The sequence below is a fragment of the Mustela putorius genome, unplaced genomic scaffold (genome assembly GCF_011764305.1).
Source record: "Mustela putorius furo isolate JIRA1106 unplaced genomic scaffold, ASM1176430v1.1 tig00000196_pilon_pilon_pilon, whole genome shotgun sequence".
Lineage (NCBI taxonomy): Eukaryota > Metazoa > Chordata > Mammalia > Carnivora > Mustelidae > Mustela > Mustela putorius.
In genome coordinates, this window is record NW_025421310.1 from 3,017,836 (window position 1) to 3,041,020 (window position 23,185).

Consider the following 23,185-nt stretch of genomic DNA (forward strand, 5'->3'; position numbering starts at 1 on the left):
TATATAAATACTCCAGCTGGTGTGTTCATTTGCATTATAACCAAAGACCTTGGTGATGTGCTGAATTTTACAGTCTCAGATGTGTCAGAGAAGTGTGAGTCATGGAATAACTAGGGAGCTGGATGGCAACGCTTGGGACAGTAGGGAAAGTTTCCGATGGAGGGTTTGAAAAGTGATGGCTGTGATGTGGACCCGGGTGGAGATTTGGATCCCATTTCGGAACGGAACACAGAGTGTAATGACAAAGCTGCTAGTAGGTTCAGTATCCTACTACGTTGTGTGGCAGAATGGTTGTCTTGGGCAGCATGTGGTGGTGGTTGTCGGGCATTGTCACCATGGGTGAAGGAGAGAGAAAGATCTGGCTGATGATGGCCAAGGTTGCTTGGGATGATTGGAAGAGATGGCTGAGGACGTTGAAAATTTAAACAAGATGACAGTGAGACTGGGGCTGTTCTCTCTTCCGTGTTCTAGGGCTTCCACAGAATTTTGTGGTCAGTTTTTATGGTGTCTGGGGTGTTTCTGAATCTTTGTGCCAGAAAAGGTCTGGGGCAAATGTGATTTGTGGTTCTGTGTGCCTGGCAGGGAGACCCTTAGTGCTGGGGTTTTCACAAAGGTTCAGTAGAGGATGGTTTGTTCCTGATTGTCGAGGGCCACCGTAGGCAGCAGAGAAGTAGAAGATGGTGTAGGAGGATCCTAGGTTGACAGTGGTTGTGAGTGTTGTACTGCAGGGAGGATTAGAGGCAGGTGAGGAAGCTTCTCAGCAGTATTTGAGGCTTTCCCTCAGTTGGGATCCTTGGGAGTACTGGGGTGGTAGTGGAACCTCTTTGTGTTTGTCACACATCCCTTGGTTGTCATGTGAGAGGTACAAGTGTGAGTTAACAGAGAATCCATTGGTGTGGGGTAGGAAGGTATGGGCGTTCATCTGTGGGTGTGAGGATGTGCGAGAGGTATAGTCTATGGAATCAGGTACACCTGGAGAGGAAGTGTGAGCTAAGGCCTCAGGACTCTGGTATTGAGACTTCCTGGCAGAGCAGAGCCTATAATTGGCTGTGCTGAGGGCTCTCCCTGGGAGACTCCATGGTAATATTGTGGCAGGAGGATGGGACTTGCAGGCCAAACCCAGAGCTTAGCTTGTTTCCATGCGTCCCCTGCGTGTTATTGCTGAGGACTGAACAGTGATTGGTGGGAAGGTGAGAGGAGAGCAGCATTAGAGGCACCAGGGTCTGGTGTTTATCTGAGGAGGGGAGCTGGGCTGGCAGGGGAGACTGGGCTGGATGTGTAGGCGTTTCAAGTGTAAGTTCTCAGAGAGAGAATGTTCACAGTTTTCCTCTCTTCCTTTTCGGCAGAGTGTTGTGACCTTTGAGGACATTGTTGTATACTTCTGTCCTTTTTCAGTTTCAGAGATGGCACAATGGAGAAAACTGTTACGTTCGCAGTGGCTGTGCAAAATATCTTAACCATAGCTCAGTGTTGATTACTAAGAGCATTCAACCTGGAGAAAGGCCTTCTAAGTGTAGTGACTGTTCTAAATCTTTTACCTCTATGTCTGCCTCCCATTATCACTGGAGATCTCAGGGGAAATACCTTATGTGTGCAGTGAATGTTCAAAATCTTTTATCACCAGGACTGACTTCCTTTCTCACTAGAGTTTACACTGAATAAAGGACTTATGTGTGCAGTGACTGTGGAAGGTCCCTTTGCCAGAGAAACAACCTCAGTATACACCTATAGGTTCACTGAGGAGAATGACCTTTAAAGGGTAATGATTGTAGGAAATGTGTTATTTTTTAAAAGATTTATTTAGGGGTGCCTTGGTGGCTCAGTGGGTTAAAGCCTCTGCCTTCGGCTCAGGTCATGATCCCAGAGTCCTGGGATCGAGCCCCACATCAGGCTCTCTGCTCAGCGGGATGCCTGCTTCCTCCTCTCTCTCTCTCTGCCAGCTTCTCTGCCTACTTCTCTGCCTACTTGTGATCTCTGTCTGTCAAATAAATAAATAAAATATTTTAAAGATTTATTTATTTATTTTATAGAAGGAGAGAACACTGAGAGGAGGGGCATATGCTTTCTCCTACTGAACTTGGATCTAGAATGGGAGGTTGATCCCATGACCCATGAGATATGACCGGAGCCCAAACAAAGAGTTGGACACTTAACCAGTTGAGCCACCAATACACCCCAAATGTGGGAACTCAAATTTAAGTAGATGGCAACATTCATTTACCATCAGGGAGTTCACCCAGGAGAAAAGCTTATGAGTGCAATGAATGTGGGAAATATTTTTTTAAAAAGATTTTATTTATTTATTTGACACAGAGAGAACAAACAGGCAGAGAGAAAGGAAGGGAATCAGCGTCCCCGCTGAGCAGAGAACCTGATGTGGGGTTCGTTCTCATAACCCTAAGAACATGACCTGAGCCAAAAATAAGAGTCTGTTGCTTAACCCACTGAGCCATCCAGGCACCCCAACCAAGCATTATTTTTGTTTGTTATAATAAAAGACAAATGGTTATTTTTAAAAGATTTTATTTATTTATTTGACAGAGATCACAAGTAGGCAGAGAGAGCGGGGGAAGCAGGCTCCCTGCTGAGCAGAGAGCCCGATGTGGGGCTCGATCCAGGACCCTGAGATCATGACCCAGGCCACAGGCAGAGGCTTAACCCACTGAGCCATCTAGGTGCCCCACGTATTGCATTTTTCTTTTCTTTTCTTTCTTTCTTTTTTTTTTTTTTTTAAGATTTTATTTATTTGACAGAGATCACAAGTAGGCAGAGAGGCAGGCAGAGAGAGAGGAGGAAGCAGGCTCCCCTCTGAGCAGAGAGTCCAAGCAGGGCTCCATCCCAGTATGCCAGGACCACGACTAGAGCCTAAGGCAGAGGCCCCAACCCACTGAGCCACCCAGGTGCCCTGTATTGCATTTTTCAAAAGTACATATGTTATGTGAGGGTTTTTTGTGTCTATGTACCATGTTTGTTAGAATCCAAAATTAGGGTGCCTGGCTGGCTCAGTTGGTAGAGCATGTGACTCTTGATCTTGTGAGTTCGAGCCCCACACTGGGTGTAGAGATTACTTAAATAAAATCTTTTTAAAAACTTAAAATCTTTTTTAAAAACCATAAAACTAAAAAAAAAAAAAAAACACTAAAAAAACACCCATAAAACTCCAGTTTGTCTAATGTAAACAAAGCTCCACTTGGAGAATTGATTTTTCTTTTTTAATATTTTATTTATTTAGGGGCACTTGGGTGGCTCAGTTTTTGAGTGGCTGCCTTCAGCTCGGGTCATGGTCCTAGGGTCCTGGGTTCGAGCCCCACATCAGGTTGCCTGCTTGGTGGGAGGCCTGCTTCTCCTTCTCCCATTCCCTCTACTTGTGTTCCCTCTCTTGCTGTGTTTCTCTCTGTCTAATAAATAAAATCTTTAAAAAAAAGATTTTATTTATTTGAAAGAGAGTTGGTAGGGAGGGGCAGAGAGGGAGAAGCAGGCTCCCCGCTGAGCAGGGAGCACGATGTGGGGCTCCATTCCAGGACCCTGGGATCATGACCTGAATCAAAGGCAGACGCTTAACCATCTGAGCCACCCTGGCGTCCCTGAAGGACTGACTGGTTTTTGAAACTCTCAGGATCACTTTTCTTTCCCTCAGATGTGTTGTAGGTTCCAGCTGTGATAAAGTAACAGGGTCTGAGTGGCACCCTGCACAGTGGCAGATTGTGTATTGGGTTAAGAGAGGAGGTGGGCAGTGGGGTAGGGGGTGTGGGTTCGTCTGGGTGGCTCAGTGGGTTAAAGCCTCTGCCTTAGGCTCGGGTCATGATCCCAGGGTCCTGGGACCAATGCCCGCATCAGGCTCCCTGCCTGGTGGGAAGCCTGATTCTCCGATTCCCACTCCCTCTGTGTTCTCTCTCTTGCTGTGTCTCTCTCTGTCAAATAAATAAATAAAATCTTAAAAAAAAAAGAAAAGAAAAGAAAAAGAAAAGAGAGAGGAGGCGGGGACCGGAAGCAGCCCAGGTGAACTGGTTGTTGAACTCGATGGTGGCTGTAGAAGGGAGAGAAGTGACTGGATTCTGGGTCCATTTTTAAAGAAGAGCCAAGTAGAGTTCTGGATATTGTAGGTGAGGGAGAGAAAGGAGTCATCAGAAGGGACCCCAGGCATTTTGGTCCTAGCATCTGAAGCTCCATCAACTAGGATGGTGAAGTTGGGAATTCATGATATGGTGTTGATGCTCTTAATAGGTTAGAGAGATGGTAAAGAGGGCTGAGTCTGTTGCTCAGGCACATGGTTGCGGGTGGTAGGGACACAAAGATGAAGGATTATCTCACAGGTGATCAAGGCTTCCGTGGGGTGAGTGGATGTGGAATGGCTGTGGAGGCATGGGCGTAATTGAGACAAGAGGACACTGAGGCTTCTGCTGTCCACAACTGTACAGAATCAGTGTCATTTTGGGGCGAGCTTTGGTGGGGTCTGGGGTTTTTCAGTCTTGCTGGTGAATAAGGTCTGGAGGAAAGGTTATCATCTGTGAGAGTCACTATAGCAGGCAGGGGGATCAGTGATGCTCAGATTTTTTTTAAAAGATTTTATTTATTTATTTGACAGACAGATCACAAGTGGGCATAGAAGCAGGCAGAGAGAGGGGTAAGTAGGCTCCTTGCTGAGCAGAGAGCCCGATGCGGGGCTCGATCCCAGGACCCTGGGATCATGACCTGAGTTGAAGGCAGAGGCTTTAACCCACTGAGCCACCCAGGTGCCCCATTATGATGTTCAGATTTTAATGAAAGTTTATTAGAGAATAATGGATAATGGCTGCTGAGGGGAGAGCAAGTGCACTGTGGAAGTGGGAAGATGGCACGGGTGTCTCAAACTCACATGGAGTTCTGGGTGGTTAACCTTGCAGAAAGGTTCAGAGGTAGGCTGTGAGGCCTTCAAAGCAACATTCAGGGCTTTCCTGGACCGTGGGACCCATCTGAGGTCTGGGTTGTGCTGGATCCTGTTTGAATTTGCCAAGCACTCTCTGGATGTCCTGTGCTGAGTCCCTAGGTGAGGCCAGAGAGATGCCTGTGGAGTGGGGCAGAGGGAGATGGTGGTGACTGTTAACATGTGACTGTGCTGTCAGGAGCTATGAGGAAGTATGGTTCACAGAATGATACACACATAGAAAGGAAGTGTGACCGATGGCTCCAGGGCCTTGCTGTTGGGAACTCAAGGTGAACTAGTGAAGCCAGGTTTGGGTCGTATCTGGGATTCATGATCTTGGAGACCCCAGCGTTATTGCCCGGCAAGAGGGTTTGAGCCCTCAGGGCCAGACCCACTGCTTAGATGGCATCTGCCTACCTGCCTTTTCGTGGTGAGGATGAGCAGAGTACTAATGGGGCTATTAGACGAGCATGGGCATCAGTGGGACCAGGGACTGGCATCCCCTCTGAGCTGTGCACCTCTGGAGGAAGACAAGTTTTCATCTGTTGCTATCGTGACAGGCACTATGAGACTTGAGGAAATGCTTGTGTACTTGTGGGAGGAGTGGGGGCTCCTGGATGAGGTTCAGGGATACCTGTACCACAGCATGAATCAGAAGAACTTGGCGCTTACATTCTCAAATCCTCACTGGGCAAGGCACTCATGCTCTCCCCAGTGCCCTGATCCAGGCTTCACATGCCCCTTCCCGACCCTGCTTTCCCCAGAGCGTGCTGTGGGCTTCCTTCTCACAGTGGGACCATGGACACTGCTTCTATCCGCAGTTCCTGGGCAGGTGCTGTGGTTGCTAGGGCTGGGCTGTTTGCACTGACCACCTCCCTCCTCTACAGCCCCAACATCTGCCCAGAAGCCTCACAGGGAAAGATTCAGCATCAGCAATCTTAGAGTGAGCCAAAGGGTCTTGCCCTGCTTGCCTTCCTCCCGGCCGGTGACTGCGTTTCTTTCTTTTCTTTTCTTTTCTTTTTAAATATTTTATTTATTTATTTGACAGAGACCACAAGCAGGTAGAGAGGCAGGCAGAGAGAGAGAGAGAGAGGAGGAAGCAGGCTCCCTGTGGAGCAGAGAGCCTGATGCGGGACTCCATCTCAGGACCCTGGGATCATGACCTGAGCCGAAGGCAGAGGCTTTAACCCACTGAGCCACCCAGGCACCCTCGGTGACTGCGTTTCTGTCCATGGCACTGCTGCACCTTAGACTTTGCTTGCTTCCTTCAGCTGATGTTCCCTTGTGCTGGCTGGTGCCAGGGGTTACTTGTATTCTCATGGCTGCTACTACCTGGACCATGAGCTGTTTTTCGAGCCTCCCACTCACTTCTCTTCGTTTAAATCTCTTTTCTGTGGTCTGTTGCATGCTGACTTGCCCTGGCCCTGTACTGCCACTCATCTGGCATTTTTTTACCTCCAGTGTTTGTAACCTCCATGTCCCATGTAGTTGTTCAACCAAGACCTTGGGAAGAGTTCTTTTTGTATCACAGGTTGGACATGACCCAATCCACAGCAGGATGGGGTCAGAGGAAGCCTGGCCCTGGTAGATGGCAGCTGGGGAGAGTGTGTTGTCAGGGCTGTGTTCAATTGCACCAGCAACCTGTCTTGTTCAGCCAGAGTTTTGGTGCCATTGTCAGTGGCCCCACCCACCCATCCATTCATCCATCCATCGATTCTTCCTTCCTTCCTTCCTTTCTCTCTTTTCAAAGATATTTATTTATTTATTTATCAGAGAGAGAGAGAGCAGGAGCAGGGGGAGCAGCAGGCAGAGAGAGAAGCAGTCTTCCTGCTGAGGAAGGAGCACGATGTGGGACTCAGTCCCAGGACCCTAGGATCATGATGGGAGCTGAAGGCAGACACTTAACTGACTGAGTCACCCAGGTGTCTGCTATCTTTCCACTGTTGATATTTTTCTGACTTGTCAAAACCTAGGGAAAATCTTCCCTTGTCGGTACTCCTCATCCTACCCATCCCTCTCACCGCTGCTTCTGAAGCAGTCTGCAACATTGACCTGCATACATTGTGTCCTGAAGTGTACACATAGCCTGACATTGGCGTTGAACTCCCACTTGTTTGTTGCAGTTGGATTGTCCTGGGCTTTCACCCACTTCTGCATAGCCTTAAAAGTCACCAGCAGACAAGTTCCCGCTGAGAGGCCTTGGTGGAAGAAGAAGTTGTACATCTGCCTTCCTTACCTATGGCACACGCCCTGCCCTGGTGTCTTCCTGGGGAGGCTGCTACCAATATGTGCCCTTATGGGTCCAGTAATGCACGGTAGCCACTTCTGCAACCAGAACGTTACTCCCGTTTCTTGAAAAGCATCCCCCGGATTTATTTCTGGTTGCCTTTCCTTTGAGTAATTCAGTTGTTGTAATTCAATGAATCAGTGTGGACACATTCCTCCAGTAACATCAACACATGCTGCACTGTCACTTCTTTGCTTTCAGGTTATTGGTGTGGAGCAGAGAACCCAGGTACCTTCTGTTTAGGAATAGCACAGATCAGGACTCCCAAGGCAGGTCACTTCCTCCAAAAAATCCACCCTTGTGATACATGTATCCATATCTTGAAGCACATCTTACAGTTGGCTGAGTGCCATGGAAAACATTATGGACAGAAATTGTATATCAGAGAGCAGCATGTATCAGACATTTTTTTTGAAGATTTTATTTATTTATTTGGCAGAGATCACAAGTAGTCAGAGAGGCAGGCAGAGAGAGAGGGGAAAGCAGGCTCCTTGGTGAGCAGAGAGCCTGATGCGGGGCTCGATCCCAGGACCCTGGGATCATGACCTGAGCTAAAAGCAGGGGCTTTAACCCACTGAGGCACCCAGGCGCCCCCCAAACAATTTTATTTCAGTGTAAACTCTCAGGGTCACCAGGATTAACATATTGGTGAAAAGCTTCAGAAGCAACATGGAAGGGCCCTCATGTGTGAAGAGCTGCAAGTTCCAGATGCTAAAGAAGCCCTTTACCTGTGGGGAGGTTAGGAAGCACTTACTGGCCACCCCAAGGTATTTCTGCAAGAAGAGGATGCCAAACAAAACCATCACATGTGGGTTGGCAGAAAGTCATCCCAACTGTGGAGAATGCAAGAAAGCCTTCAGCTACACAGACACACTTGCTCAGAACCAGGTGTCTACACTGGAGAAAAGCCTTAAGAGTGTAGTGAATATATTAAATATTTTAGCTATAGTTCCACCTTCAATTATCAATGTTAGTTCACACTGGAGAAAGACCTTAGTTGTGGAGGGAACATGCAATCTCCTTGTTCAGTGTAACAAAAATGGATCAAAGCCTCTCTGAGTAGCCGTCTGTCCTCTTTGAATCTCATACATCTAAACCTCCATAGTGGGAAGATTCCCCATATATTTCATTTATGCAGGAAGTGTGTGTGGCTATGTTGCACTTTCTAACTTGCCCAGTGCTCTTTCCAGATTTATGTCCCTGCCAGTTTCTGTGGCCAAGGCCCCTCCATCTCTACCACATGGCAGGTCCCCACAGTGTGCATCAGTCACCACCAGAGCCAGCTCCAGGAAGCTGACATCTATTCTGGGACGTATTGCAGCAAATTAGGAGTAACCTGAGTCTTCGCGAGGTCCACATTCCCTTCTCTCTGACCAGTTGGCAAAGACCTCACCCAGGTTTGGCCTAGAGGAAACCAAACGAGTTCTACCGGCAACTTGACAAGAACCTTGTCAGGCACGTTTGTCTCACTTGGTGCTTGTGATACTTTCCTAGCTCCCAAGTCTCCCACCTGAGAACTGTCTACCATGGGTTGCTTCGGTTTGTAAAATAAGAAAAACCTTATAGTTTAAGTTGTCTCTAAATTTGGGGGTTCTAGTTACTATGCAGTGGTTTATAGTAGATTTGGGCCCTGCACGCATTACAATTTTTGTCAGTATGGCAGAAAATGGCACCTCAGTTTTGGGCCAATTCGTATTGCTGCTCATGGCCTCTTTATGATAGAGTTGTCGTTCTCATTAATGGCATGGATGCCTGGGTGACTAGCCTCCAGATACCCGCATATGGCCCCCTTAAAGAGGGGCAACCGACCCTCTGCCCTTGAGCAGGGGCCTTCCGTTCCCCAGAGGGCCTCGCAGTCAAGGATGGCCTTCTCTCCCAGGGTCAGAAGGGGAATCCCCTTACCTAGGCCTTGCGATCTACAGTTCCCAGAACGCCCTGCGTTGACGACAGAGTCTCTGAGCCAGTGAAGGCTTTGAAAAGAGGCGCCCCGTGATTGAGCACAAAGGGTCGGGGCGGGACTTCCGGCGTCGGGTCCCTGACCAATAATTGGGCGGCTTGCTTGTTTTGTCAGCTTGTGGGAGGTTCCGGAGGGAAGGGCAGGGAAGGGCAGGGTCGGGGAGGGGCGGTGTCTGCGCGAAAGCGGGCTTTATCCCGGATAAAGTCTAGGGGTCGGGGACTTCGCCGCCTGCGGGGACCGCCTGGAGACCTCGGTGTCTGCGACTGCCCGGGCCGCTCAGCTGTCATCACTTCGCTCCGCCGAGAGGCTCCTATGGCGGCGGCCGCGCCCAGGGACACAGCTGAGGTAAGCTCTCGTCCCCCGGGCCCTCCCCTCCGCCCCCTACCCTGACCCGAAGGCCCGAGCGCGGGGCGCCTGCTCGCGGCCCTGCGGCCCAGGCCCCGGTGTCCGGGACAGGGAGGCGCCGGTGGGTGGGGGCGCGTGTGTAAGCGCCCGCGGGCTGCGTGCGGGAGCAGGCTCGGGTCTGAGGGGCCGCCGGGGCGGGGGCTGTAGGGGGCCTGAGGGGGGAGAATTCTGCCTTCAGGGGCGAGAGGGTCCGGTGGATCCACGCCTGCACTGGCGGGCCGAGGTGCGGTACCTTCGTGAGGACTTTGGACGCCAAGGGGACTTTTGGCCAAAGGAGGGACCTAAGGGGTGATGAGGACATCCAGGCCCTGAGAGATTTGGTCTTTGTTCAAGGTCACACAGCTGGTAAAAGGCAAAACCGAGTACTCAGGTGCAGAGTAGAACCAAGCCTGAGGTCAGCTGGCTCCTGGGCCAGGCAGGGGTCCAGTGAGCCCGTCGAATCCAAGCACTGACGCACTTCTTAAGGGCCTGCCTCTTCAGCACAGGTTCTCGTGGCTGTAGAAGGGCTACACAGGGAACTGGAGGGTGTCCTGGTCCCCCACTGCCCCAGACTCTCACCCCAGTGTCCTCTGACTGTGGTGTCCCGAGGCTCTTCATGCCATTCCTCCCTCCTTGAATCTGGTGAACCTGGAGAACCCCTAAGCCCAGGTTGTGGTGGGAAGTCCACAGTTCAACGGAGAGCGTCCTTGCCATACCTCAGGCAGGCATTCCCTTTCTGGTAACCGTCTGCAAACAGGTGTGGAAAGTTAACCCAGGAGTGGGTACTAGGATGTGCTAGTGCTTCCAGGAAACTGAGGTCAGGAATGTTCAGAAACCACAGGTCTCCTTCCTTTGAGGTAGGAGTAAATAGCAAATGAATAGGTGCCTTGTCAGGTGACTGCCAGAGATGTTGGGTGTGTATTCTAGAAGTAATAAAAAATTTCAATCCCAAAGTCTTGGGAGGCTTCATCTGGCTTCACAGTGGAAAACAGACTATGGGCTTGATTGGGTCCTAACAAATGACAGTCATTGTCAGGCTCCTGCTCTAGTCCAGGTGAGGGTGCATGGAGGGGTTGTTGCCTGGGAAATGGTTGGATTCTGGCTGTGTGTTTTAAGAGCGGCAACTAGACTTTCTGATGTGCACAGTGAGGGAACAAAAGAGATAATCAGTGATGATCTCAGAGCTTTTGGTCTAAGGAATGGGAGCTGCATCACTGTGTTACTAGAATCCGGTCCATGGACACAGTAACAGTTGAGACGAGGCTGGACTTCGAATTTAAAAGCAGACAAGGTTTTATTGGGGCAACAGCTACAATGGAAGGGAGACACAGTCACAACAAAGGTGTCAGACTGGCTCTCCAGACAATAGCTGGGGAAGGTTATAAAGGACCTAGAGTGGAGAAAGAGTGATGTCTAAGCATGTGGGACTGAGGACACACAAGGAGCTGGGCAGGTGGTTGACAGAATGAACTTCTTTACACATTGGGTATTTTATTTGCAGTTGTCACCCCCTCTGGGAGTGATTTATAGCTTTATCATGAGGTAAAGGTAACTGTCAGTCACTCCCTGGCCGGTCTGCACAGGCGTGAGTCCCTGTGTCTGGGGTTAAGCTCAGACTGATCTGGGTGGTTTTGTTGCTGCTTGAAGGGTAGTTTTGGTTTCCATGCTAGGATGCTACGCCCCTTGGGTCTTTTGCCGGAGTTAAGAGATAAACAGAAAAGAGGAATGTGAGGAAAAATGGTGGGACAAAGATTGGTGGATATAAGCAGCTGAGAAGGAAAGATCAAGCCTTGGTCTTAAGCTGGTGGGAAATTCACATGAGCAAGTTGGTGTTCACTGAGGATATCAGGAGCTTTGTTCTGGCCATTTCAAGAGTCTGAGGTTTGGGGTACCTGGGTGGCTCAGTGGGTTAAGCCTCTGCCTTCGGCTCAGGTCATGATCTCAGGGTCCTGGGATTGAGCCCCGCATCAGGCTCTCTGCTCAGCAGGGAGCCTGCTTCCCCCCTCTCTCTCTGCCTGCCTCTCTGCCTACTTGTGATCTCTGTCTGTCAAATAAATAAATAAAATCTTTAAAAAAAAAAAAGAGTCTGAGGTTTTTTACAAATCATTAACTGGAGTGGTTGCTCAAATGAGCAACTAACACACAGGTCAGGAATTCTGGGGAGGGATTCAGATTAGAGACATGGACGATGTGGTAGCTACGGTGTGTACCACGATGAGTAAACTGTGGGTCACATTGAGGCAAGCTTGAGGTTGTGGTGGCAAAGCTCTTTGGAGGCCATGTGTGGAGAATGGGGACCCAGGACTGGGTCTCTTGCTTGGGTACCTGGTGATGGTATTAGGCTTTATAAATGTAGGTAAGTGGACCTAAAGATTTGGTGTATCAGGCAGGATATAGTCTGGTAGGTTGCCAAAGCTTCCCAGGGAAGAGTGGCTTTCCGATGGATGCAGAGACAAGGGGTAATGGATGAAAGATGACACTCAGGCCAGAGCTGGTACTTAGAGCCACTTTTTAGACTTAGCAAGATTTTTTGAGGACTTTGGTGGAGTGTGAAGTGTTTCATTCAGCCTGGTCAGGGGAAAATAGGATTATCTGTGAGAATCACTAGGCCTGGATGGGCAATTCATGGGGGTGGTCTTGGAATGATGGGGAAAGAGAAATTTTTTATTTGCTGAGGTGTCAGCAAGTACATCAAGGAAATAGAATGGAACTCCGGCTATCTGAGATCCACACATGGCTCTGTGTGTCTGAGTCTGAGGCAAGGATCAGAGCCACAGGGTGAGGTCTTTGTAAAACGATTTGGAGTAACACTGCTATGGGGACCCATGGGAAGTTGGTGGTCTTATGGGATCCTGTGTGAGTATTGCCAAGAGTACTGTGGATGCTATCTGCCAAATTGTGGCAGAAGGCCTAAACCCTATATAATGCACTTTCTTGACCTTTGATGAGACCAAGTGCTCAAATGGCCTGAGTTCAAGTTCTCCTCCCCACACTGCTTCGTGGGATAATAGCTTCTAGCCCAACAACCCTTTTCACAAAGGGAACGTGGCGCAGTTCCCGCTTATCTCTTTGTAGCAGGTTCAGTCCCTACCAGCCCACAGGCTTAAACAAGCCAGTCCCATCCTCCTGTGGGATTCAGAGTGCTCTCAACCTTTTCATTCTACAAGGATAACATCTCACAGCCCCAGTTCGTTCACTCTTTTTTAGATGCAGCTCCCATGTGGGCCTTTATATGGTGAGTGGTATCCTGTTCTCAGAGATGTGAATTTAGGGGATAAATAAAGTGCTGTCAGGCTCATCTGTCCAGTCTCAGGTTGTGTGTTTGGCCATTACCATAATCTAAGAGTGGGACTAAGAAGAGGCAGTAACATCTGAGTAGGTCAGGCAGATGCGTGAGGAGCGGGGCAGGAGGTGGTGGCAGCCATGGTCACGGAGCTGTGGGATGTGGAGACGGAGGGATGTGCAGTCCAAAGAATGGTATGTGCTTGGAGAGGGAGCTTTGTCAGACGACCCTAGGGCCCTGCGTTGATAATCACAAGGCAACAACCCTACCAGGGGAGTCACTTGTCAGGAGGTGGTGGATCCCGGTCACTGGCCCCACAGCTTACATAGGCATTTGTCCACCTGTCTGTTGCTGGTGGTTGAACCCAGTGGTCAGTGGGACCAAGAGGTAACAACAGCACTGATAGTACCAGGGCTTGATGTCTCCTCTAAGTTGGGAGGCGTGGGAGATAGATGGTTATAGGGTAGATGTGTGGAGAAAGGGACTGTGGCTCCTCAGAAGTAGACTGTTTGTGGTTTCATGCGTCATCATCATAGCAGGGCAGTGTGACCTTTCAAGATAGAGCTTATAGCTGTCCACACTATAAGCAGGAGGAACAGATTTCCTATCACTGTTACTGAATTTTGAATCAAAATATCCTAGAAGACTAAATGATGTGAAATGTGAGCCTGCAAATGTGTAAGGTTGATTAAATAAATAGCAGGATGTTCTAGAGGGAACTAAAACCTTAGAGACTGTACTTGGAACATTTGTTTTTCTTGCCCAGCAGGTGAAGCAGAACTGAGAGACCCACATGTCACCGTCAAGGAGATGAAGGGATGAATGCCAGGGAGCCTGAATGTCGGGAGCCAGTACAGGAGGCCTACTATAAGAGCTGTAAGGGACTGAATATGATTGGCTGTTCATTTAGGTCCACTCACGCAGGAGGTGCATGAGCACTGCGGTGATTGGCTAGGCGGGCTAAGCTGTCGGTGTATATATGCTTGAATGTACTTGTAGAGGGGCGGGCCCGCCGGGAGCCAGGCCGCGCTGTGCCAGGCCGGCCGGAGGGGGCCGAGGCCGGGACCATGGCAGCTGCGGCGGGCGCCAGGGGCGGCGCGCGGCCCTGGAGGCGGCGGCGACGCCGGAGCGGGGCGGCGGGAGCTGCGTGCTGTGCTGCGCCAGAGGGGGAGAGGAAGAAAAAAAGCGATTAAAGAAGAAGGTTCGCCGCTACGTGAGTCTCCGAGTCGTTCTTGCGGGCCGAGAGCGACACCCACATGTCACCGTCAAGGAGATGAAGGGATGAATGCCAGGGAGCCTGAAGAGACCGGTGTAGAGGTGTCCATCAGACCATATTGATGGTTCATAATAGGGTTCTTCAAAAAGACAAAATGGAAGAAAGTAAAAGGACACCAACATACTCATCAGGATGAAATTGGCTTTTGTCCCGTCAAGATGAGAATGGAGGGCTCCTGGGTGGCTCAGAAGGTTAAAGTCTCTGCCTTCGGCTCAGGTCATGGTCCCAGGGTCCTGGGATCTATTCTCGCATCGGGCTCTCTGCTTAGAGAGCCTGCTTCTTCATTTCTCTCTGCCTGCCTCTCTGCCTACTTGTGATCTCTGTCTGTCAAAAAAATAAATAAAATCTTAAAAAGAAAAAAAAAAAAGATGAGAATGGAGCTTGGGGCTTTGGTTTCACAGAAAGGTCTGGGGGAAAGGCCATGACTATGAATGTGTTGGATTTGCTGCTTGTGCTTGAACAGAACAAGGATGTGGTGCCACTTGGTAGATGAGACCAGAGCACCTAATGTCAGTGGACGACAGCATGCATACATGCAGTGAGATAATACCTCTGGAATATCCAGTGAACTGTACTATGTAATTTTTTAAAAGATTTTATTTATTTATTTGACAGAGATCACAAGTAGGCAAGAGAGGCCACAGAGAGAGAGGGAAGCCAGCTTCCCACTGAGCAGGGAGCCTAATGCGGGGCTTGATCCCAGGACCCTGAGATCATGACCTGAGCCGAAGATAGAGAGAGGCTTTAACCCACTGAGCCACCCAGGCGCCCCTGTACTGTGTATTTTTTCAGTAGTTTTTTGTTGTTGTTGTTTATTTTGGAGCCATTTGCTTAAATAGCCGTAAATTTGTTTAAGGGAGATGCAGGGTGCATGAGAGGAAACCACAGAAGCCAGTGACTCTGTGGGAACATCATTCTAAGTTCCATCCACTGCAAAGTATTGTGGCAAAGCTTAAGGTTCTGAAAATCACTCAGAAAGCAGGTAATACTAAGAAAAACCTTCTGCCCTGTCTGTGAAAATAAAAGACAAGTTAATATCCAACATCATTCCAGAAAATAAATTCCACTCAGAAGCTGCCATTCGCTGACAAATCTCATCAGAGAGAAGCTCTATGGAATAGCCTCTTCTATTCAGTTAGCAAAGTAAAATTATAAAAATAAATGAGTAAAGTGTTTCCAAGGATCCCAGATGCAGTATGGTTGAGAAAGATAACATCCAAATTTAAGTCAGAAACAATTACATCAATTTAGAGGACATGGGGGGGCGTTGATTTTTCTTAAATCAGAGAAATATGCAAACTTTAAAATAAAATTGGCTTGGGGCACCTGGCTGGCTCAGCCAGTGGAGCATGGAACTCTCGGTCTCAGGGTCATGAATTTGAGCCCCAGGTTGGTGTACAGCTTACTTAAAATATGTATATATATAAATGACATTGATTAAATAAAATGAATATTTAATCAGCATATCAGAATTTGAGTACTGATTTGGTATTTGATGATTTTAAGCAGCTATAATTTATATGTGATAAGAATACTGTATGTTAAATAAAATACTATTTTTTTTTAAAGATTTTATTTATTTATCAGAGAGAGGGGGAGAGAGCGAGCACAGGCAGACAGAATGGCAGGCAGAGGCAGAGGGAGAAGCAGGCTCCCAAGGAGCCCGATGTGGGACTCGATCCCAGGATGCTGGGATCATGACCTGAGCCGAAGGCAGCTGCTTAACCAACTGAGCCACCCAGGCATCCCATAAAATACTATTTTATAAAAAATATTATTTCATGAACATTCATGGAAGTGTTTAGAGGCACAATTATATGGCTTCTTAAATTATTCTTAACATGGATTGGCTTTGGAGGCAACTTGGGTGGGTTTATACATGAAATGAGTTTGGCAGTGGGTAGGTCCTGTGAAGCTCTGTTATGGGTCCACATGATTCGTTTATTAACTCTCTTTTGTAGTTGTCTGAAAATTTGAAGTTACTGAAAAGTCATTATTTCAATAATTAACAAATTCAGATAAATATTTTTCCCTATTTGCTAAAATGATTCTTTTATTTTCTAGGGCACCATTTTTTAAAGAAAAGATTTTATTTATTTGAGAGAGAGACAGACGGACAGAATGAGAAAGCATGAGAGGGGAGGTCAGAGGGAGAAGCAGACTCCCCATGGAGCCGTGAGCCCAATGCGGAACTCAATCCCAGGACTCCAGGATCATGACCTGAGCTGAAGGCAGTCGCCCAACCAACTGAGCCACCCAGGAACCGGAGGGCACCATTCTTTATGTTGCATTGTTTAGCCTTCAATTTTAAGAGAGTGTTACATGGAAGTCTCTATTACTCTCATCATTTTTCCTAAGCAAGGATCAATAATTTACATGCCATCCCCATCGGGAGGAGAGGGCAGTAGAAGAAGTAAAGTCAGCCATGTAGGTAGGGCTTGCATGCTGAAGAAGAGAAGACCCAACTAAGCTGGCCATTATTTTGTATTTATGATCATTTTTTTACTTTGTTAAGTAGGTCATCAAGTCCAGATTATAATTTTTTACATCAGACTTTATTTTGTAAGGGCAGTTTTAGATTCACAGCAAAGTTGCGTGGAAGTTACAGAGGTTTCCATATACCCCTTCCCCCCAACATAAACAGAAACCCCCCTCCTCTCTACATCCTACATTAGTGGTATATTTTGTTAAAATCAACAAATCTGGGGGCACCTGGGTGGCTCAGTGGGTTAACGCCTCTGCCTTCGGCTCGGGTCATGATTCCAGGGTCCTGGGATCGAGCCCCACATCGGGCTCTCTGCTCAGCAGGGAGCCTGTTTCCTCCTCTCTCTCTGCCTGCCTCTCTGCCTACTTGTGATCTCTGTCTGTCAAATAAATAAAATCTTTAAAAAAAAAAAACAAATCTGCACTGACACGTCACCCAAAGTCCACAGTTAACATTGGGGTTCACTCCTGGTTTGGGGCATTCTGTGGGTTTTGGCTAGTGTGTAGTCAGCTGTATCTACCATCACAGTATCATACTTAGTTTCACTGCCCCCCACATCTGTGCTCTGCCCATTTAGCTCTCTCCTGACCCCAGCTCCTAGCAAACACCGATCATTTTACTGTTTTTTTTACTGTAGTTCTACCTTTCCCAGAATGGCCTATACTTGTAGTCATAAAGTATATACTCTTTTAGAATTGACTTCTTTTGCTTAGTAATATGCATTCAGGTTTCCTCCATGCCTTTTCATGGTTTGATAACCTCTTATCAAATAATATCCCATTATCTGGATGGACCATAGTTTGTTTATCCATTTACCTATTGAAGGACATCTTGGTTGCTTCCTAGTTTTGGGAATTATGAATACAGGAGCTATAAATAAATATCTATTGTCAGGTTTTAACGCCTTAAGTAAATACCAAGGGGCACAATGCTAGATTGTATGATAAGAATATGATTAGTTTTGTAGGAAACCACCAAACTGTCATCCAAAGTGGCTGTACCATTTTGCATTCCTACCAGCAATGAATGAGAGTTTCTATTGCTCTATATCCTTTCCAGCTTTGTCATATCAGTATTCTGGATTTTGGCCACATCTTATAGGTATGTAATGATATCTCATTATTTTATTTTGAAATTCCTAATATCAAATGATGAGCATCTTTTCATATGCTTGTTTGCCATCCATATATCATGTTTGGTGAGGTATCCGTCATGGTTATGTTAAAAAACAAACAACAGGGGCGCCTGGGTGGCTCAGTGCGTTAAGCCGCTGCCTTCGGCTCAGGTCATGATCTCAGGGTCCTGAGATCGAGTCCCGCATCGGGCTCTCTGCTCAGCAGGGAGCCTGCTTCTCTCTCTCTCTCTGCCTGCCTCTCCTTCTACTTGTGATTTCTCTCTGTCAAATAAATAAATAAAATCTTTAAAAAAAAAAAAAAAAAAAAAGAAGTTCCCACAAAATATTTAAAAAAAAAATAAAATAAAAAGGGCGCCTGGGTGGCTCAGTGGGTTAAGCCGCTGCCTTCGGCTCAGGTCATGATCTCAGGGTCCTGGGATCGAGTCCCGCATCGGGCTCTCTGCTCAGCAGGGAGCCTGCTTCCTCCTCCTCCTCTCTCTCTGCCTGCCTCTCTGCCTACTTGTGATCTCTCTCTGTCAAATAAATAAATAAAATTTAAAAAAAAAATAAAAATAAAAAATAAAAAAAATAAAAAAAAAATAAAAAAAAAAAAATAAAAAACAAACAACATAGTTTCATTAGCACATTTAAGTTAACAGCACCTAAACCACCTAAAATTTTACCACTTAAAATTTAGATGCTGTCAGAGAATTCAAATTAGGATTCATCATAGCATCACTCACTTCAAATCCATAATAGTATCTTACTTGTTTAGATTAATAGTCAATAAACTATTGACTAACAACTATCAATTGGAACTAGACTTAGGGAGCATCAGACATTTCGTAAATTTCAGATTCGTTACTGTGATTATATGCTAACAAAAAATATTTCTGGGGCGCCTGGGTGGCTCAGTGGGTTAAGCCGCTGCCTTTGGCTCGGGTCGTGGTCTCAGGGTCCTGGGATTGAGTCCCGCACTGGGCTCTCTGCTCAGCAGGGAGCCTGCTTCCTCCCCTCTCTCTCTGCCTGCCTCTCTGCCTACTTGTGATCTCTCTCTGTCAAATAAATAAAATCTTAAAAAAAATATATTTCTGGAGGCATGCCCAACAAATGATGACAGAACTTAACTCTTGCATTATAGGGGATGGGCAGTGGAAACAGGAGAAAGAGGAAATACCATTTATTGTATGTATATGCACATAAATCTCAAAATTTTCTAAACAAAAATATTTTCTACATATTGAAAAAATAAGGAAAATGATACATTCTGTGTGTGTGTGAAATTAACATGTACAAACGATAAAAAATAGGGAGTTATAATAAAGAGGAATTCAAAATGAATTTAATTACTCAGATATATCATTTAAATGGGAGTTAGGGGGCACCTGGGTGGCTCAGTGGATTAAGGGGCTGCCTTCAACTCAGGTCATGATCTTGGGGTCCTTGGACTGAGCCCCATGTTGGCCTCCCTACTGAGTGGGGAGTCTGCCTTTCCCTGTGCCCCTTCCCCCACTCATGTTCATGTGCTCTTTCTCACTCTGCTCTCTCTCAATTAAATCTTTAAAAAAAAAAAATGGGAGTCAGCACCACAAAATTTGGATAAATCATAGAGATCACAAAAGATCTTTGATTCCTGGACCAGTTGTGGTTACATGTCTCAACTTCATTAAAAACTGCAGTCATTTGTGAAAAAAATCAAGCCTGTTTCCCGTCTTTTATCTCACAGTTTCTGTGGAAGGACATTAAGGGACTCAATTGGCACATCTTATTTTCAGTGAGAGTGATGGAAGAATCCCCATGTCACAGCTCCGCGGTTTAAATTGTGGAGGTCAGATCAGACCCAAGTTGTCACTGCTCAAAGAACGAGTTGGGCAGTTACTTTAGAAAGCCTAACAAATGTGGAGCTGATGCTGATGTTTGGGGACCACTAAGGCACTTTCATAGTACCAGGGAGACACTTAGACCTTAACACCATTATTCCTTCATCTTCATTATTCCTCCCCTCTAAGCTTGGCAATCTTTCACTCATTCTTTCTTTTATCAAATGAGGTGGTTTTTTGTTTTGTTTTAAACGATTTTACTTATTTGACAGAGATCACAAGCAGGCAGAGAGGCAGGCGGAGAGAGAGGGAGAAGCAGGCCCCCCATGGAGCAGAGAGCCCGACGCGGGGCTCAATCCCAGGACCCTGGGATCATGACCCGAGCCGAAGGCAGAGGCTTAACCCACTGACCCACCCAGATGCTCCTGTTTGTTTGTTTTTAAAGATTTTTATTTCTTTATTTGACAGAGATCACAAGTAGGCAGAAAGGCAGGCCGAGAGAGAAGGGGGGAAGCAGGCTCTCTGCTCAGTAGGGGCTGATTTGGGGCTCGATCCCAGGACCCTGGGATCATGACCTGAGCCGAAGGCAGAGGCTTTAACCCACTGAGCCACCCAGGTGCCCCCAAGGTGTTTATTTTTTTAAAAAAAGATTTATATATTTGAAAGAGGTGAGGGAGTGGGCCGAGGGAGAGGGAAAGAGAATCACACAGACTCCCTCCTGAGCATAGAGCCCAGCATGGGGCTTGATCTCAAGACCCTGAGATAATAACCTGATCCAAAATCAAGAGTCAGAAACTTAACCGACTGAGCCACAAAGGTCCCCCTCAAATGAGGGTGTTTATTATTCTAAGTGAGAAACACATTTGTAGCAGCACTCCAGCTGGTATTAAAGGGTTAAGTTTCTTCAAGTTGACATACTCCTTACTTGCTGACGTGAGGCCCTCCATCTGTAACAGAACTAATTTACTTCGAGATTTGCAGACCACTAGCCTTGAGGAGTGAAGAACCAGAACTTTCCCAGGCCACAGAGGCCAGCAGGTCTGTATGAAGCTACATCGGCTTTCTGATTAGCCTGGCCAGGTTTTTTTAACAAAAGGTCACAGAAATGATTTTACTCCCTTAGTGTATCTGTAGAACTTGCCTTCCTTTGCAGAAAGAACAGGATGCTCCTGCACATCATGAAGCAAGAGCTCCCCCCACCCCTGCCACAACTCCCGAGCACTGAGCTAACTGGCACCATCAAGTCTGCCTGTGACAAATGTTGCAGCTCACAGCACTCCCTTTGCTGAATAACTACTCTAAGCCTCTTTTAAAAAACCCTGGGCTGGGCTACAACCTCAGAATTGGCTTTTGGCTTCTGCCGAGGGTGCCAGTCTCCTGAGTAAAACACATTCCTTCCCAATCAAAACTTGTCTCTTGAGTAATGCTGAACTTGGCTTCAGCAACACTTTCTTTGTACTAATCACAGAAATTTGTCATCGATACAAAATTACTGATGAAATAAAGTGCGACCTGCTGCCCAGGACCAATAAGAAAGCACATGGGCATACAGTTTTGTACTGATCATGGGAAGTTTTCAAAGACTAATCGGGGTTCTCCAGAGCAACACAGAGAAATTTTATATTCATTCTTTCCCTTGATAATACTGGCTTAATAGAGACATGAGAGAGGGAGAGACATTTTTAAGGAATTGGCTTGCAAAAATGTGGAGGCTGGAAAGTCCAAGATCTTTTAGGGGAAACTGGCAATCTGGAGATTGAGGGATGAGGGAATAGTGGATGTTCAGGCCTTATCTGAAGACAGTCTAGAGACAGAATTCCATCTGTGGAATTCCTGTCTGTGCCTTTGTCATCTGAAAATATATTACATATTTTATCTATTATTTGTTTTGCCTGAAGTTTATCTTTCTTGACTATAACATCAGCTTAATTGAAGCAGGTTCTTTGTCAGATATTACTACTACTCATTTACAAGAATAATGTTTGACACACATTACATAGAGAATTACATAGGAATTGAGATAACAGAAAAAGAGAAAACACTCTTAAACAACTTGAGTTGTTAAAAAAAAAAAGATTGTAAATGTATGAATGAGAAGTGGTAGAAGCAGGAGAAGCAGGAGATGTACTGGATGGAAGAGTGAAGTGTAATCGCTTCAAAGTATCCAATACAGGGACACCTGGGTGGCTCGGTTGGTTGGGCATCTGCCTTGGGCTCAGGTTAGGATCCTGGAATCCTGGGATCAAGCCAGGAGATGGGCTACTTGCTCAGCGGGGAGCCTGCTTCTCTTTCTCCCTCTGTCCCTCCCACCTGTTCATGGTCTCTCTCTCAGATGAGCATATAAAATCTTAAAAAAAAGGGGGGGATTCAATATGAAAAGTTTGTGTTTTCATTTTATTTACATAATCTCTACACCCAACATGGGGCTTGAAGTCATGACCCCAAAGTCAAGAGTCGCATGCTCTTCCAACTGAGTCAACCAGGTACAGCCAGCATCAAGTTATTTTAAGAGATTCAAAGAGGGGCACCTGGGTGGCTTGGCTGGGCATCTGCTTTTGACTCATCATGATCCCAGGCTCCTGGGATCAAGCTCTGCATTGTGCTTCCTGCTGTTGAAGAGCCTCCTTCTCCCTCCCCCTCTGTTCCTCCCCTCTGCTCCTGCTTCTGTCACTCTCTCTTTCAAAAGAAAAAAAAAAAAAATAAAAGAGAGATTCAAAGAGACTGAATTGAAACGATATCTACTAAGAGATTTAGTTAAACAATTTTTCTTTGTCAAACTCCTTCGGGCTTCCCTCTAAATAGTTCCTTAAGACCATGGCAACTTTGGAAGGAAATATTTTCTAGGTGATGTTGGACATAAACTTGTCCTTTATTTTCACAGAGGGCCAGAAGGACCTGTCTCCGCTCAGATGGCTTCTGGACCAGTAAGCTTTCCCCGGTATTTTGAGGTAGGTGGAGCTAAGAATGATGTCCCCAAAGTGCCTGGATTTTGCTCTTTCCTCTCCTGGGTCCTGTAACTCCTGCTAAATTCCTTTATTGCTACGAATAGACTGTACCAATAAAAAGGAAAAACTACTACCAAAAACAATTCTTGGATGTTGTTTTTCAGGATTCTAGAAAGATATATTATCCCAGTACATGCATTCATGTTGTTCTTCATTAACACTATGTATTCTTATGTCATAGTCTACCAAGTGGCTCCAAAGTACTTTTGTCCAGACATAAGTTGAAAACCCAACACATGGGCGCCTGGGTGGCTCAGTGGGTTAAGGCTGCTGCCTACGGCTCAGGTCACAATCTCAGGGTCCTGGGATTGAGCCCTGCATCGTGCTCTCTGCTCAGCAGGGAGCCTGCTTCCTCCTCTCTCTCTCTCTCCCCCTGCCTCTCTGCCTACTTGTGATCTCTCTCTCTCTCTGTGTCAAATAAATAAATAAAATGTTTAAAAAAGAAAAAGAAAACTGGGGTTCTGGGGTGGAGCCCCACATTGGATTCCCTGCTTAGTGGGGAACTACAGATACATAAAGTTTTTTGAAACTTTATGTCAAATAAATAAATAAAATCTTTTTTTTTTTAATTTATTTGTCAGAGAGAGGGAGAGAAACCGAGCACCGGCAGACAGAATGGCAGGCAGAAGCAGAGGGAGAAGCAGGCTCCCTGCCGAGCAAGGAGCCCGATG

At 46.7% G+C, this 23,185-nt stretch overlaps 1 protein-coding gene across 2 annotated transcripts in view; it reads left to right on the forward strand.

Moving 5' to 3' along the window:
- Positions 1-7,733: 7,733 nt before the first annotated feature.
- Positions 7,734-23,185, forward strand: part of LOC101682103 (zinc finger protein 345-like) — a 40,175-nt gene continuing 24,723 nt past the window's right edge. The window contains exons 1-3 of one of the 2 annotated variants that reach the window (XM_013048088.2): positions 7,734-9,492; positions 13,581-13,690; positions 22,391-22,457. The gene's annotated coding sequence lies outside the window, so the exon portion shown is untranslated. The remainder of the gene's footprint in view (positions 9,493-13,580; positions 13,691-22,390; positions 22,458-23,185) is intronic. The other variant, XM_004776864.3, reaches the window with a different exon arrangement.